We start from the raw sequence: 15,609 nt of genomic DNA, 5'->3' as shown, positions 1-15,609 counted from the left end.
CTCTGGCAAGTGTTGCATGTATCTGCACCAGGCCTGGGGAGCTACCCTACTTCTGTATACCTGGGGCAGTTTGTGCTTATGTCACTCCTACTAAAAGATTGTAAGTGGTTGCACTGAGTCCAGGTTGGCCTGACTCCACATCCCAAGCTGAAACCCCTAAGCCAATATAAGTGAGCCCCTTAGCCCGTAGATGCATCACTCTAATGTCTGCCTCCATCTTCACATTGCCCTGTTCTCGGTGTTTCTTAGTGTCTCTCCTCCTCTTATAAGGACAGTCGTCATTGGATTTAGGCCCACAAGATCATTAACTTAATTAACATCTGCAAAGACTCTATTTCCAAATAATATCACCATTCTTTTTTTATTATTATTATTTTTGAGACGAAGTCTCACTTTGTCACTCAGGCTGGAATGCAGTGGCACAGTCTTGGCCCACTGCAGGCTTTGCCTCCCGGTTTCAAGTGATTCTTCTGCCTCTGCCTCCCAACAAATAAGATCACCATTCTGAAGTTCCAGATGGACATAAATTTTGGGACTCTCTTCAAACTACTACATGGACAAAACAGACCAATTAGACTAATATCATATTTTATCATTGAAGGGATAAAAATTCTACTGTGTGGCTCTTAAATTAGGCAAATATGAGACAAGGACTACTGATGTGCATTTTGGCCAAGATGAGGAAAAAGCTGGCCTAGAAAATGAAATGAAGCGAAGAGCAGATGAAGATATTAAGAAACAGACAATCAGCATAAGCTTATATCTATTAAGGAAACTGATCCAATAATTAATAATCTTCCATAACAGAAAACCCCAGACCCAGGTGGATTTAATGGTAAATTCTACCAAACATTTAAAGAAGAAATTATACTAATTCTCTACAATCTGTTTCAGAAAATAGAAACAAAGGAATACTTCCTAACTCATTCTATAAGGCCAGCATTACCTTAATACCAAAACCAGACAAAGATATAAGAAAATAAAATATATCAGCAAATATCTTTCATGAACATAAATGCAAAATTCCTCAATAAAATGCCACCATATTGAATACAACAATGTATAAAAGGAATCTTATAGCACGACCAAATGGGAATTATTCTAGATATTCATAGGTCAACACTTAAAAATCAATTAATGTAATTTATCACATCAGCAGGCTAAAGAAGGAAAGTCACATGATCGTATTAATACATGCAGAAAAAGCGTTTGACAAAATCCTATGTCTAGTCATAAAAACAAAAACCTCTCAGTAAACTAGGAACAGAGGGAAACTTCCTAAACTTGATAAAGAATCTCTACAAAAAGCCTACAGCTAACGTCATACTTAATGGTGAAAAACTAGATGCTTTCCCACTAAAATCAGGAACAAGACAAGGATGTCACCTCTCACCACTGCTTTTCAACCTTGTACTAGAAGTCAAAACTAATGCAATACAATGAGAACAAGAAATGTAAGGTATATGGATTGGGAAGGAAGAAATAAAACTGTCTTTGTTGTAGATGACATGTTCATCTAAAGACAGAATCCAAAAGAATTAACCAAAAAGAAAAAAAAAACCCTCCTGAAACTAATAAGCAATTAAAGCAAGGTTGCAGGATACAAGATTAATATGCAAGTCAACTACTTTCCTACATGCCAGCAATAAACAAGTGAAGTCTGAAATTAAAAACACAATACCATTTACATTAGCATCACTCAAAACGAAATACTTAGGTATAAATTTTTCTTTTTAAGTATAAGATCTATATGAGAAAAAGTGCACGATTTTAATGAAAGAAATCAAGAACTAAATAAGAGATATTCTGTTATTCATGGATGGGAAGACATAATATTGTCAGTCAGTTCTTCCCAACTTGACCTATAGAGTCAATGTAATTTCAATGAAACTCTCATCGAGTTATTTTGTGGATATTGCCAAACTGATTCTAAAAGCAAAGACGCCGGAGTAGCCAAGACAATATTAAAAGTGAACAAAATTAGAGAACTGACACTACCAGACTTCTAGACTTACTATGAAACTACAGTAACCAAGACAGTGTTGTATTGGCAAAAGAATAGACAGATAGACCAAAGGAACAGAAAAGGGAGTCCGAGTCCAGAATTAGACCCACATAAATATAGTCAACTCATCTTTGACAAAGAAGCAAAGGTAATACAATGGAGAAAAGATAGTCTTTTCAAAAAATGGTGCTGGAACAACTAGATAGCCACATACCAAAAAACAAACAAACAGAAAAAAAAAACGAATCTAGACACAGACCTTACACTCTTCACAAAAATTAACTAAAAATGGATTACGGGTGTAAATGTAAAATGCAAAACCAAAAGACTCCATTTTGCATTGTAAAATGCAAAAGTATAAAAATAGATTTTCTCACTGTGTTGCTCCAGCCTGGGAGAAAATCTAGATGACCTTGCATTTGCCAATGACTTTTTTTTTTTTTTTTTTTTTGAGACAAAGTCTTGCTCTGTCGCCCAGTCTGGAGTGCAGTGGCGCCATCTTGGCTCACTGCAAGCTCCGCCTGCCAGGTTCACACCATTCTCCGGCCTCAGCCTTCCGAGCAGCTGGGACTACAGGCGCCTGCCACCACGCCAGGCTAAGTTTCTGTATTTTTAGTAGAGACGGGGTTTCACCGTGTTAGCCAGGATTGTCTCGATCTCCTGACGTCGTGATCCACCCTCCTCGACCTCCCAATGTGCTGGGATTACAGGCATGAGCCACTGAGCCCAGCCAGCAATGACTTTTTAAGTGCAACACCAAAGGCATGATCTACGTAAAAAACAATTAATAAAATGGACTTTATTAAAATTAAAATTTTCTGCCCTGAAAAAGATACTGTCAGGAGAGTTAAAAGAAAAGTGACAGACTGGGGAAAGTATTTGCAAAAAAATACCTATTTTTAAAATGTTATTCAAAATATGTGAATAACTCTTAAAACTCAACAACATAAACACACACAAAAATCTGATTAAAAATGGGTCAAAGACCTTAACAAATATCTCATCAAAGAAGAAATACAGATGATAAATAAGCATATAAAAAGATGCCCTACATCATATGTCACCAGGAAAATGCAAATTAAAACAACGAGATACCACTACACACCTATTAGAATGGCCAAAAGGCAGGACACTGATAACATCAAATGCTGGTGAGGCTGTGAAGCAACTGGAATTCTCATTCATTGCTGGTAAGAGTGTAAAAATGGTACAGCCACTTTGAAAGAACAGCTTCTTACCAAACTAAACATACTACTTTTTATCAATGATCCAGCAGTTGCACTCCCTGATAGTTACCCAAAGACGTTGAAAACTTACACCCGCACAAAAACCTACACACAGGTGTTTATAGCAGACTTATTCATAATGCCAAAACTTGGAAGCAATAAAGATGTCCTTCAGTAGGTGAGTGGATAAAAAAAGCTGCAGTACATCAAGACAATGGAATATTATGCAGCAATAAAAAGAAATAAGCTATTAAGCCATGCAAAGACATGAAAGGCTGGGTGTGGTGGCACATGCCTGTAGTCCCAGCTGCTTGAGAGGCTGAGGTGGGAGGATGACTTGAGCCCATGAGTTCAAGTCCAGCCTGGGCAACATAATGAGACCTTATCACTAAATAAAATAATAAATAAATAAATAAAGTTTTAAAAGAAAAAGGCATAGTGAGAAACATAAATGCATATTACTAAATTCAAGGAGCCAATCTGAAAAGGTGACATACTGTATAATTCCAACTATATAACATTCCAGAAAAGGCAAAATTATAGAGACAATAAAAAGATCAATTGTTGCCACAAGTTAGGGTAAAGTGAAGAATGAATAGGTAGAGCCCAGAGGAATTATTTTAGGGCTGGAAAACCACTCTGTGTGATACTGCAATGGTAGATACATGTGATACATTTGTCCAAACCCATTAAATGTACACCACCAAGCTTGAGCCCTAATGTAAACTATGTACTCTACATGATAATAATATGCCATTTTATGTTTATCAATTGTAAAAAGTCTACCACTCTGGTGAAGGCTGTTGATAACGGGGGAGGCTGTGTGTGGAGGGGCAGGGGATATATGGGAAATCTCCGTACCTTTTGCGAAATTTTGCTGCAAACCTATAACAGCTCTAAAATATTGCTTATTGTGATGGTTAATTTTATGGATAATATGATGGTTGATTTGACTGGGCTAAGGGATGCCCAGATAGCTGGTAAAACATTATTTCTGGGTGTGCCTCTGGGGTGTGTCTGGAAGAGATTAGCATTTGAATTGGTAGACAGTAAAGAAATAATCCTCACCAGTGTGGGTGAGCCTTATTCAGTCTGTCCAGGGACCCAATAAAACAAGAAAGTGGAAGAAGGATGAATTCACTCTCCCTATTTCAGCTGTGACATGCATCTTCTCCTGCCCTCAGTCATTGGCACTCCTGCTTCTTGGGCCTTCAGACTTGGACAAGGATTTACACCCCTGGCTCTTCTGGTTCTCAGGCTTTCAGGCTTGAACTAAAACTCACCGTTGGTTTTCCTGGGCCTCCAACTTGCAGATGGCAGATGGTGGGATTTCTTAGCCTTCATAATCACATGAGCCAATCCCTCAGAATAAATTTCTCTCTCTCTCACTCACTCACTATCCCTTTGGTTCTGTTTCTCTGAAGAACCCTAACTAATACATCTGTTTAAAAAATGTAAAGATATTAAGAAAGAAGGAGAGTCCTGACAACATTATTTGAACACTTGGATCCAGCCATGGCTAAAGCTAACACCTCCCCTTCACTTTCCAGTTACACAAATCAACATATTTTCTTTTTGTGTAAACTTACTTGAGTTGAATAGCTAACATTCATAGCTGAATAGTCCTTGCTAATATAGTCAGTTATTGCACATCTAGTTGCCTCCGCAATACATTTTCCTTTCCTCTTCTTATACATGACAAGCTCCTGTTTGTCCTCAGGTCTCAGCTTAAGCAGAACTTTCTCGAGCAGATCTTCCCTAAACTGATTCCTACTTCCACTCCAGCTTACGTCAGTTCTCCTTACTGGATGTTCTCATAACGCCCTGTATTTCCTCATAACACTCATCCCACACTATTGTAATTACTTGTTCCATTTATTCTCCCTGTTCCACCACCACTACCACGCTGAACTGTTAAGATCTTCGAGGGCAGAAAAAAAATATTCTGTTCAGTGCTATATTCTCATTTCTATTGTGATGGAATGAAGTGGGTAGCCAGTGTCTGTTCATTCATAGATTTAAATCTTCATTTGATTTTGAAAATTATGGTAAAATAAATTATGAGCAAGTGTAAGTGTTTTTGTATGGCTACTAGACAATTGTAGTAAGTTCTGATTAATTTTTAGCATAAAAGCTAGTAATTGCTTTTACTTAGGGGGTTCTAAATAAAACTGTAATAATTTTTTTTAAAACTCCCCAGGCTGATCAAAGGGAATAATTTGAAGAAGGTAATTATGCACATGGAGGATGAAGATTATTGCTTTAACAGTATTTAGCAGTCTGATTATTGCTTTAACAGTATTTAGCAGTCTGATTAAAGAAAGAGAGAACCCAGTCTGCCAGTTCTTTGAGCATTTTCTGAAGATCTGGATTGAAGTCTAAAGAGATTCCTAATTCATGTGTAAAAATCACAAGCATTCCCAGACACCAAAATAGACAAATCATGAGTGAACTCCCATTCACAATTGCTACAAAGAGAATAAACTACCTAGGAATACAACTTAGGAATGTGAAGGACCTCTTCAATGAGAACTACAAACCACTGCTCAAGGAAATAGGAGAGAATGCAAACAAATAGAAAAACATTCCATGCTCATGGATAGGAAGAATCAATATTGTGTAAAATGGCCATACTGCCCAAAGTAATTTATAGATTCAATTCCATCTCCATCAAACTACCACTGACTTTCTTCACGGAATTAGAAAAATCTACTTTAAATTTCATATGGAACCAAAAAAGAGCCTGCATAGCCAAGACAATCCTAAGCAAAAAGAACAAAGCTGGAGGCATCACGCTACCTGACTTCAAACTATGCTATAAGGCTACAGTAACCAAAACAGCATTGTACTGGTACCAAAACAGATATATAGACCAATGGAACAGAGCAGAGTCCTCAGAAATAATGCCACACATCTGCAACCATCCGATCTTTGACAAACCTGACAAAAACAAGCAATGGGGAAAGGATTCCCTATTTAATAAATGGTGTTGGGAAAACTGGCTAGCCATATGTGGAAAACTGAAACTAGACCCCTTTCTTACACCTTATACAAAAATTAACTCAAATGGATTAAAGACTTAAATGTAAGACCTAAAACCATAAAAACCCTAGAAGAAAACCTATGCAATACCATTCAGGACATAGGCATGGGCAAAGACTTCACTACTAAAACACCAAAAACAATGGCAACAAAAGCCAAAATTGACAAATGGGATCTAATTAAACTAAAGAGCTTCTGCACAGCAAAATAAACTATCATCAGAGTGAACAGGCAACCGACAGAATGGGAGAAAAATTTTGCAATCTATCCATCTGTCAAAGGGCTAATATACAGAATCTACAAGGAACTTAAACAAATTTAAAAGAAAAAAAAACAAACAACCCCATCAAAAAGTGGGCGATATGAACAGACACTTCTCAAAAGAAGACAATTATGTGGCCAACAGACATATGGAAAAAAGCTCATCATCACTGGTCGTTAGATAAATTCAAATTCAAACCACAATGAGATACCATCTCATGCCAGTTAGAATGGTGATCATTAAAAAGTAGGAAACAACAGATACTGAAGAGGATGTGGAGAAATAGAAACACTTTTACACTGTTGGTGGGATTGTAAATTAGTTCAACCATTGTGGAACACAGTGTGGAGATTCCTCAAGGAGCTAGAATCAGAAATACCATTTGACCCAGCAATCCCATTACTGGGTGTATACCTAAAGGATTATAAATCATTCTGCTATGAAGACACATGCACATGTATGTTTATTGCAGCACTATTCACAATAGCAAAGACTTGAAACCAACCCAAATGCCCATCAGTGATAGACTGGATAAAGAGAATGTGGCACATATACACCATGGAATACTATGCAGCCATAAAAAAGGATGAGTTCATGTCCTTTGCAGGGACATGGATGAAGCTGGAAACCATCATTCTCAGCAGACTAACACAGGAACAGAAAACCAAACATTGCATGTTCTCACTCATAAGTGGGAGTTGAACAATGAGAACACATGGACACAGGGAGGGGAACATTACACACTGGGGCCTGTTGAGGGGTGGGGGAATGGGGGAGGGATAGCATTAGGAGAAATACCTAATGTAGATGACGGGTTGATGGATGCAGCAAACCACCATGGCACGTGTATACCTATGTAACAAACCTGCACGTTCTGCACGTGTATCCCAGAACTTAAAGTATATAAAATAAAATAAAACCCACACACACACACAAAGATTCCTTTTGTTTAATTTCCATATAAACAACACTACCCATATAGTACACTTGCTTAGCCAACTTAATCTGAAAATTTAGGGGAAAAACCAAGGAGGTGTTTATGTCACAGTTCCATATATATCATTCATTCATTTATTCATTCAGCAGACATAATCTTTAAAATAAATGGAATATTAGAATTCCTTTTTCTTAGTCAAGTCACAAACTAGGGGTCTGATTGATACAGGAGTTAAGAAGAAATTACTTAGTCAGATAGCAAGGGCATGGGAGTCCTCGGTGAGGCTTTTCTTTTTAATGAAAAGCAGCCCCAAATCATTTTCTAACAAAGAGCAAGCTGGGAACTTGTGCGGGTGAATGCTGGCAGGAACTAAGGACTAGACATATTCAAGATGGCAGCTCCATCTTCCCTTCTCTGCCAGCCACATGTACTATAAAGGAGGAGACAAGATCATGCTGGTTAACTGGAAATCTCCTTTGCATAAGAAGATTAGGGTGGGGCGAACAGCCTTCCCCGTGCACTATGTAAACGTCATACCTGATCGAACCAATCTATGAGCCCTATGTAAATCAGATACTGCCTCCTCAAACTGGACTATAAAACTTGGGGGATTCCCCACCAACTGGTCCTTTCCTCTCGGAGACCCCTTCCTCCATAGAGGAAGCTGTTTCTCTTTCTCTTCTTTTTTACCTATTAAACCTTTGCTCCTAAATGCCTCCTGTATGTCCATGTCCTAAATTTTTCTGGCATGCAACAACGAACCCCAGGGGTATATATCCCAGATAATGTAGCCACTTCATGATCTTATTTGAATAGTATCCTCCCCTAATTCATGTTCACCTGGAACTTGTATATGTGATCTTATTGGAAATAGGGTCTTTGCAGACATAATCAAGTTAAGATCAGTTCATACTGGATTAGGGTGGGCCCTCATTCAGCGAGTAGTGTCCTTATGAGAAGCCAAAAATTTGGACACAGAGATACACACAGAGGGAAGACAGCCATGTGAAGAAAGCAGAGATTGGAGTTATGCTGCCACAGTCCGAGGACTGCCCACAACCCCAGAAGCTAGAGGATGCAAGGAAGGATTCTTCCCTAGAGCCTTGATTTCAAACTTCTAGCTTCCAGGACTGGAAGAAATTAATTTCTGTTATTTTAAGCCTCCGAGTTTCTGGTAGTTTTCTATGGAAGCCCCAGGGTACTAATTCATGGTCCAATCTTCTGCCAAGTGACCCTTCCTTTCCCCTCACCACCCAGCCTCCATCCAATTCCAAAACATTTTCTCCCATGTCTTCTTTATTGTTTCCTTTTAAAAGAGTTGGAGTTGAGTTTTGCCATGTTGCCTAGACTGGAATGCAGTATCTATTCATGCCATGTTGCCTAGGCTGGAATGTAGTGTCTACTCAAACACGCGATCCCTCTACTGATCAGCATGAGAGTTTTGATTTGCACCATTTCTGACCTGGCCCAGTTCACCCCTCCTTAGGCAACCTAGTGGTTCCCCGATCCCAGGAGGTCCCCAGATTGATGTCGAACTTGGTGTGGTCATCCAATCAACATAGCACACAGCAGCCCAGAACTCCTGGGCTCAAGCGACCCTCCTGCCTCAGCCTCCCCAGGAACTGGGACTCCAGGCTCCAACCACCAAGCCCCAGTCTTTATGCAAAGCAGTTAAGGATCTTTAGCCCCTCACCCAAGCAAAGGCCTTCCCTTTGCATATAGGAAGGCTCAGACTCTGCCTCACCAAATGAGAGGCACCTAGAGAGAGCAGGTTTTCCTTTCCTCCATCCTAGCAGGCTTTTCAAAGGGTGAAGAGTGCAGTAAAATGGGAGTGTAGTAGAACAATTGATTTCTCCACTGATTAAAATTATACCATTCCCTTGAAGTTTAAAAAAAGAAAGACAAAAAATAAAAGAGAAAATGAAAGCAGTTACAATCAATTTGGATTTAAAACAACAAATTTTGCATTTAAAATGTTTGTTCCCATTTTTAAAAAATGGAGTCTTTTTATAATTTTGTTACTTTTCCCCCCGTCACGTAACAGTATATTGTGAGTATTTTCCCATGTTAGAAAGTCCTCAAGGATTATACCATAACGTATACAGATCCACAATCCCTTATCCACTGTCGGGGACAAGGGAAGCTCCTTTTCACTCTCTGAAGGTTCCCTGAAAAATCAGCTTACAAAGGCTGATTAATTGGACAAAAGGCATACAAATGTATTTAACTTATATACAATGAGAGCCTTCAGAAAGAATTTGGGGCTTGGATCCTGGCAAAACAGGTATGAGAGGAGAAGTCAATGGGCTTGAAGAACATACAATGGTCTATTGGGCCCAAAGAGTGAAAGATGATTTGTGACAAAAGTCTGTCCGGGTTTGTTGACAGACTTTGGTCTTCCTTCCTGTGATATGGGTTCAGTTAATGAAAACTTGAGGAAGGGACTGGAGGTAATTGTTTTCTTCTTTGGTAGGTCTGGACTTTAGGCAGATAAGGAAGCTTTGGAGAGCAACTTTATCCCGTGCTTTGAGAGAGATGGAGGTGGGGGGCAGATCTGGAGAGAGAAGTCAGAAAGACCTTGAGGCTCCTTTTTCAGTTCAGCATGTACAAAGCACTGCATTTTGGGATATTGATTTCTGAGCCACAACACCACAAATCCAAAATGCTGAAAACCCAAGAGCTGTTTTAAAAGTTTGGCAGCAAAACTGACCTGAAGTGACCTAAGCCTGCTTATGGTCTATTTATACCACTTAGTGTGACTGTTAATGTTTCATGGCAGAAATCTAAATATATTGATTAGAGATGCTGTCACAGACCCTGCTGAAGGGATTAAAATCACGCACCAAATTATCCTTCTAAAATCCGAACATTTCTGAATTCTGAAACACACTAGATCTCAAGGTGTTGTGAACCTATATAATCATCCCCCTGTAGTTAGATATTTATTTTCACCTTTTTACTATTATAAAAAGTGCTGCATGCAACATGTTATACATGTGAATCTTGTTTGCATCGCTATTCATGTCCTTAAGACAAATTCCTTGATATAGAAATAGAAAGTCAGAAAAACTAAACATGTTCTTGGTAGATATTGTCTACTTGTTTTCCAGAAAGGTTATACCAATTAACATACCCCTCACCAGCACTGAGAAACAACAGTTTTATTAATTTCACAAAGGAAAATTGTCATACCATTGTGCTTTTAACTCATTTGGTTACCAGTGATGTTAGACATATTTTTAAAAAGAGGTTTATTAGTATTTCGAGTTCCTCTCCGGGAATTGTCTATTTATTACCTTTGTTCCTTTTCTACTGAAATTCATCTCATAAGCTTGCTTTGTGTATGTGCTGCACCAAGGCCAAGGGAGTGGGGGCCAAAATCAAGCCTGATTCTGATCACTAACTGTGTACCCTCCACTGAGGAGGGAGCACTTTTTCTTCTTTGAAAGGTGTCTCTCCACCTGGTGCACTTGCCAAGCCCTGCACTGTAAGGCTGAGTCCAACTAGATGGACTGTCTTTTTCTAATTTGTCTGCCCAGAGCAAACAGGATGCCCTTTCTAATTTGCACAAAAGTACCAAACTGAGATCTTAACTAGACGAATTGTGTTGCTAATTAATTTGAGTTTAAATTCTTTATATAAGCTGGGTGTGATGGTTCACACCTGTAAACCCAGCACTTTGGGAGGCTGAGGCAGGTGAATCACTTGAACAGAAGAGTTTGAGATCAGCCTGGGCAACATGGTGAAACCTGTCTCCACAAAGAAATACAAAAATTACCCAGGCACAGTGGCGCATGCCTGTAGTCCCAGCTACTCGGGTGGCTGAGGCAGGATAATCGCTTGAACCCAGGAGGCGGAGGCTGCAGTGAGCCGTGATCATGCCACTGCACTCCAGCCTGGGGGCAGAGTGAGACCTGGTTTCAAAAAACACAAACAATGTTCTTTATATAGTAAAGCTATCATATTAAAATTTCGAGTGTATATTGTGCTGGCTGTGTTTTTCTTGCTTATTGCTTTGTATTTGTTTGACTCATAAGTTATCTAAAAGTCTTCCATTTTGCTTTTTCTTAAGAAATATTTGTGGAGCTATAAGTAGCTTTGTTTTTCTTCCTTTTGCTTCTGAATATTATTTTAGGTGGTGCGACATGGGTAGAAATGTATGAAATCTAATCCTTGAACAGTTAATCCCAGCTGTCAAAGGGCCATACTTGGCCATGTTTAAATTCCCAGACCAGAGATAGCCCTTCTGGAAGACATCTACACCCATCTCATCTATCCATCCATTCAACCAGCACTAATTATTCAGCACCCAGTATGCTCCAGGCACTGTGCGAGACATTGGGAATACAGAGGTGAATAACAGAAACCGGAATTCCTTCCTTTATGGAGCTTGCAATGGACACCACGTGTTCAAGTTTCATATAACCATAACAATAGCTAACATTTAGGAGTGCTCACTGTGTGCAGGCACCAGTCTAAGTGCTTTACCTGCATTAATGTATTTACTTCTCTCAGCAACCCTATGAGGAGGTGGGTATATTATTGTTCCCATTTTACAAGTGAGGAAAATGCACAGGGAGGTTAAGTAACTTGATCCAAGATCACAGACCAGCAAATAGCTTGGTTACTTGTAAAGCTGTACCTAGCAAGTTTTCATCACTTCTGTTTCCCATGTCACATTCACAGATTTGTCACTTTGTGACAATGTGTCACAAATTTGTTTACTCCAACCCTCTCTTTCTTCCTCTTGGTATGGGGCTTTGCTTCCACCAATGCTTCCACGCCCTGCGAAGAAACTGCTCTGCCACCCGTGACTTCTGACTTGGCCTTTATCCCCTGGTAGCAGTCTGGGCTTGTCTTTTAGTCTCCACCCCTGGTTTTAACCATTCTTGGTTTCGTTTGCCAACGCTTTCTCATCTTTCTGGTCCTGGTGTGCTGGAGTCTTTTAAAGCATGGTGCTAGTTTTCTTCCCTTCTCAGTCTATCACCTTTTGCTAGACAATTGAATTTCTAACCCTGGCTTTTAAGTACTACCTATAAACCAGTGCCTCCCAAATTCCCATCTCCAGTCCATACAACACCAGACTGCTATAGTCAGCTTCTGGATGAAAGCCTGAACTCAACTATCCAAAACCATCCTCATCATTTCCCTCACACCAAACATGTTCCCATCCCTGTGTTCCCTTTCTCAGAAAATAGTGCCACCAACCAGTTATGAAAGTCAAAAGCTACAACCATTCTTAACACTTCCCTTGTCCTCACCATCCCCATATAAAATCCATCCCCAAGTCCTGTTGATTTTATATCTGAAATATCCCTTCAGTACATCCACTTCTCCCCATCATCATCACTATTTTCTATTCCTGACCCTCATCCAAGCTGCTTTTTTTTTTTTTTGAGATGGGGTTTCGCTCTTGTTGCCCAGGCTGGAGTGCAATGGCACGATCTCAGCTCACTGCAACCTCCTGCCTCCCAAGTTCAAGTGATTATCCTGCCTCAGCCTCCCAGGTAGCTGGGATTACAGGCATGTGCCACCACGCCTGGCTAATTTTGTATTTTTAGTAGAGACGGGGTTTCTCCATGTTGGTCAGGCTGGTTTCGAACTCCCAACCTCAAGTGATCCACCTGCCCCAGCCTCCCAAAGTGCTGGGATTACAGGCGTGAGCCACTGCACCTAGCATTCCCAAGCTACCTTTACCTTTCACCTGAAATACTCCTATTACTGGTCTTTTATGGTTTCCTTGCCTCTATTCTTGTTCCTTTTCAGTCTATTCTCCACACTCCAGCCAGAGTGATCTTTTCAGAACATGAATCTGCTTATGTCACCCCTGCTTTAAAACAAATAGTTTTTTCAAGGATTTCTCTATGCTGTTGACAGGGGAGGGGGTGAAGTTATGTCAATAGGAAAGTAGAGGACCCTTATTTCTTCACACAAAGGCACCTACCAGGCCATTTGCCAAATTTGGCACTGCAGGGTTAAGTCCAACTAGATAGGAAGCATTTTTCTACCGTGTCCGCACAAGGGGTGTGCCCTTTGTGTCATTTGCACAAAGGTCAGAATACTTAGTAGGCTTGAAAGGCCTTCCATAGTCTGTTCCCAGCCCACTTCCTCAGTCACAGGCAGCACCAGTCTTCTTGCTACCCACGATCCACCCATTCTTGTCTACTCTCAGGTCCTCAGATAATCCACACTTCCTCCTGCTTCAGGACCTTTGCACATGCTGTTCTTCCTTACTGAAATGCTTCTCTTCATGCATAAATAACATCTGCTCATGCCTTACATCTCAAATCAAGCATCAATTCCTTAAGGGTCCGACTTCCCCCAAGACTAGGTCAGAACATTCATATTTGCTTTTTTTTCTTTAGAGCACGTATCTCATTTTTAAATTGCACCCTTAGTTACATGATTGTGTTGTTAATGACTCTCTATGCTGTAGTCTTTACGTTCATTAAAGGCAGAGACTCTACCAGTCAGGATTCTTGGCTGTAAGCAACAGAAAAGGATTCTGGCTAAACTTAAGCATAAAAGGAATTTATTGGAGGATTTGGATTAAGTTCACAGAATCAGTGGGAAGGCCGGTGAATCAGACCCAGAAAATGAACAGGACCTAAGGTTGCCTAGGCAGCAGGGGATGTGGCCAACGTCAAGCTGTGGGGCAATCCAATTGGGATATTCTACCAACGCTGCTGCCACTGGACACTGGCACCCATGGAACAGCTGTGCTCTTGACAAAGCCAGTACTGTTCTGAGAAAATTTCTCAATTGTCCTGATCTATGGCTTCATATCCTCTAGGTCTCTGCCCAGGCAGGAGAGTTCAATTGGCTGAGCCATGTCACATGCCCATATCCCACCTGCCAGGGAACAGGACCATCAGGCCTCCCATCAAGGTTCACACAATGTGGGTGTTTCCCCCATTGAAAACATTGTGGGGATGCCAAGTAAGAAAAAAAAGAGCAGCAGAGAAACCATATCTGTTCAATTCATATGTTCCCCAAACTAGTATGATATCTGGCATCAAATAAGACAAAAAATATTTGAGGGAACAAATAAATGACCAACGCTAGGCATCTCTGAGGACCCAGACTGTCCAACTTGTGCCTGCTTCAGGGTAACCGCTCACAATCGCTGGGGCCTTTGCACTCCAGCTAGAGCCAACACTGGTCAAACTGGCTGCTTAGTCGAGATCACCCCAGTCCCACTGAGGTCAGATGAGGAGCCAGGAGCTCTATGAGCTAGAGTGAGTGGATATTACTAGACCCATTTTATAATGCAAATGTGAGGTTCAGGGAGGTGAACTGCCATATTCAAGATAATACAGCTGGAAAGCAAGAACAAGGACTTGAAGACTCATCTGCTGGCATAGTTTAGTACCTTTTCCCACCTTCTGTATTATGTTGTTTCAATTGCATATGACAATGTGCTTCACATAAAAATATTTGGGTGGCCAGGACATTTCCTCCAACAGTATCAGATAACAAGGGAGTGGAGAGTGCTGAGGCCACCTAAGAGATCAGCTACATCCAGCATGGGAGAAAGCTGGGCACAAGGATTCCAAGGAGTTAATGCTTATCTAGTCAAGATCCCTTTCCTTGCAAGGAGACAAGATGCCTTGGTAAGCTGAGCTGCCTGCTGATAAACTGCTGGTTAACATGTTCAGGCTATCACTGTGGATCATTTATCTTTCCCTTCTTACCCAGATCAATTTGGCCTCCTTGTACATCATGAACCTGAGAATTTCCACTGAAATTGATGACATATGGCTTGCTGCAGTGCCAGGGGACACAACCCCCCTGTTTACAGTATAATTCCCTAATAGTGAATGGGCCCAGCCCCCCATCCATCCCCATCCCTCCCAACAATTCCTTCTTTGAGCTCACTATAAAAGGCTATAATGAAACCTCTAATGATATTTAGCAATGACAGGGAATGGTTCCAGGAGGGAAATTACAACTGGAAGATGTCCACCACGACCTGCTAGTAATTGTAAAGGAAATCTACTCAGGTCTCAAAGGGTCCTTTGTTTTATATAAACAGGAGGCTTCCAAGGTTGCTTTAGCCCCCTCTAATAGCAGAAGTCTATGGAGAGATATCTCCTTCAGAAAGTGGAGTGGAAGTTCTGTTCACATTACATTAGAA

Source organism: Pan paniscus, chromosome 1 (genome assembly GCF_029289425.2).
Source record: "Pan paniscus chromosome 1, NHGRI_mPanPan1-v2.0_pri, whole genome shotgun sequence".
Lineage (NCBI taxonomy): Eukaryota > Metazoa > Chordata > Mammalia > Primates > Hominidae > Pan > Pan paniscus.
This window is presented reverse-complemented; position numbering follows the sequence as displayed.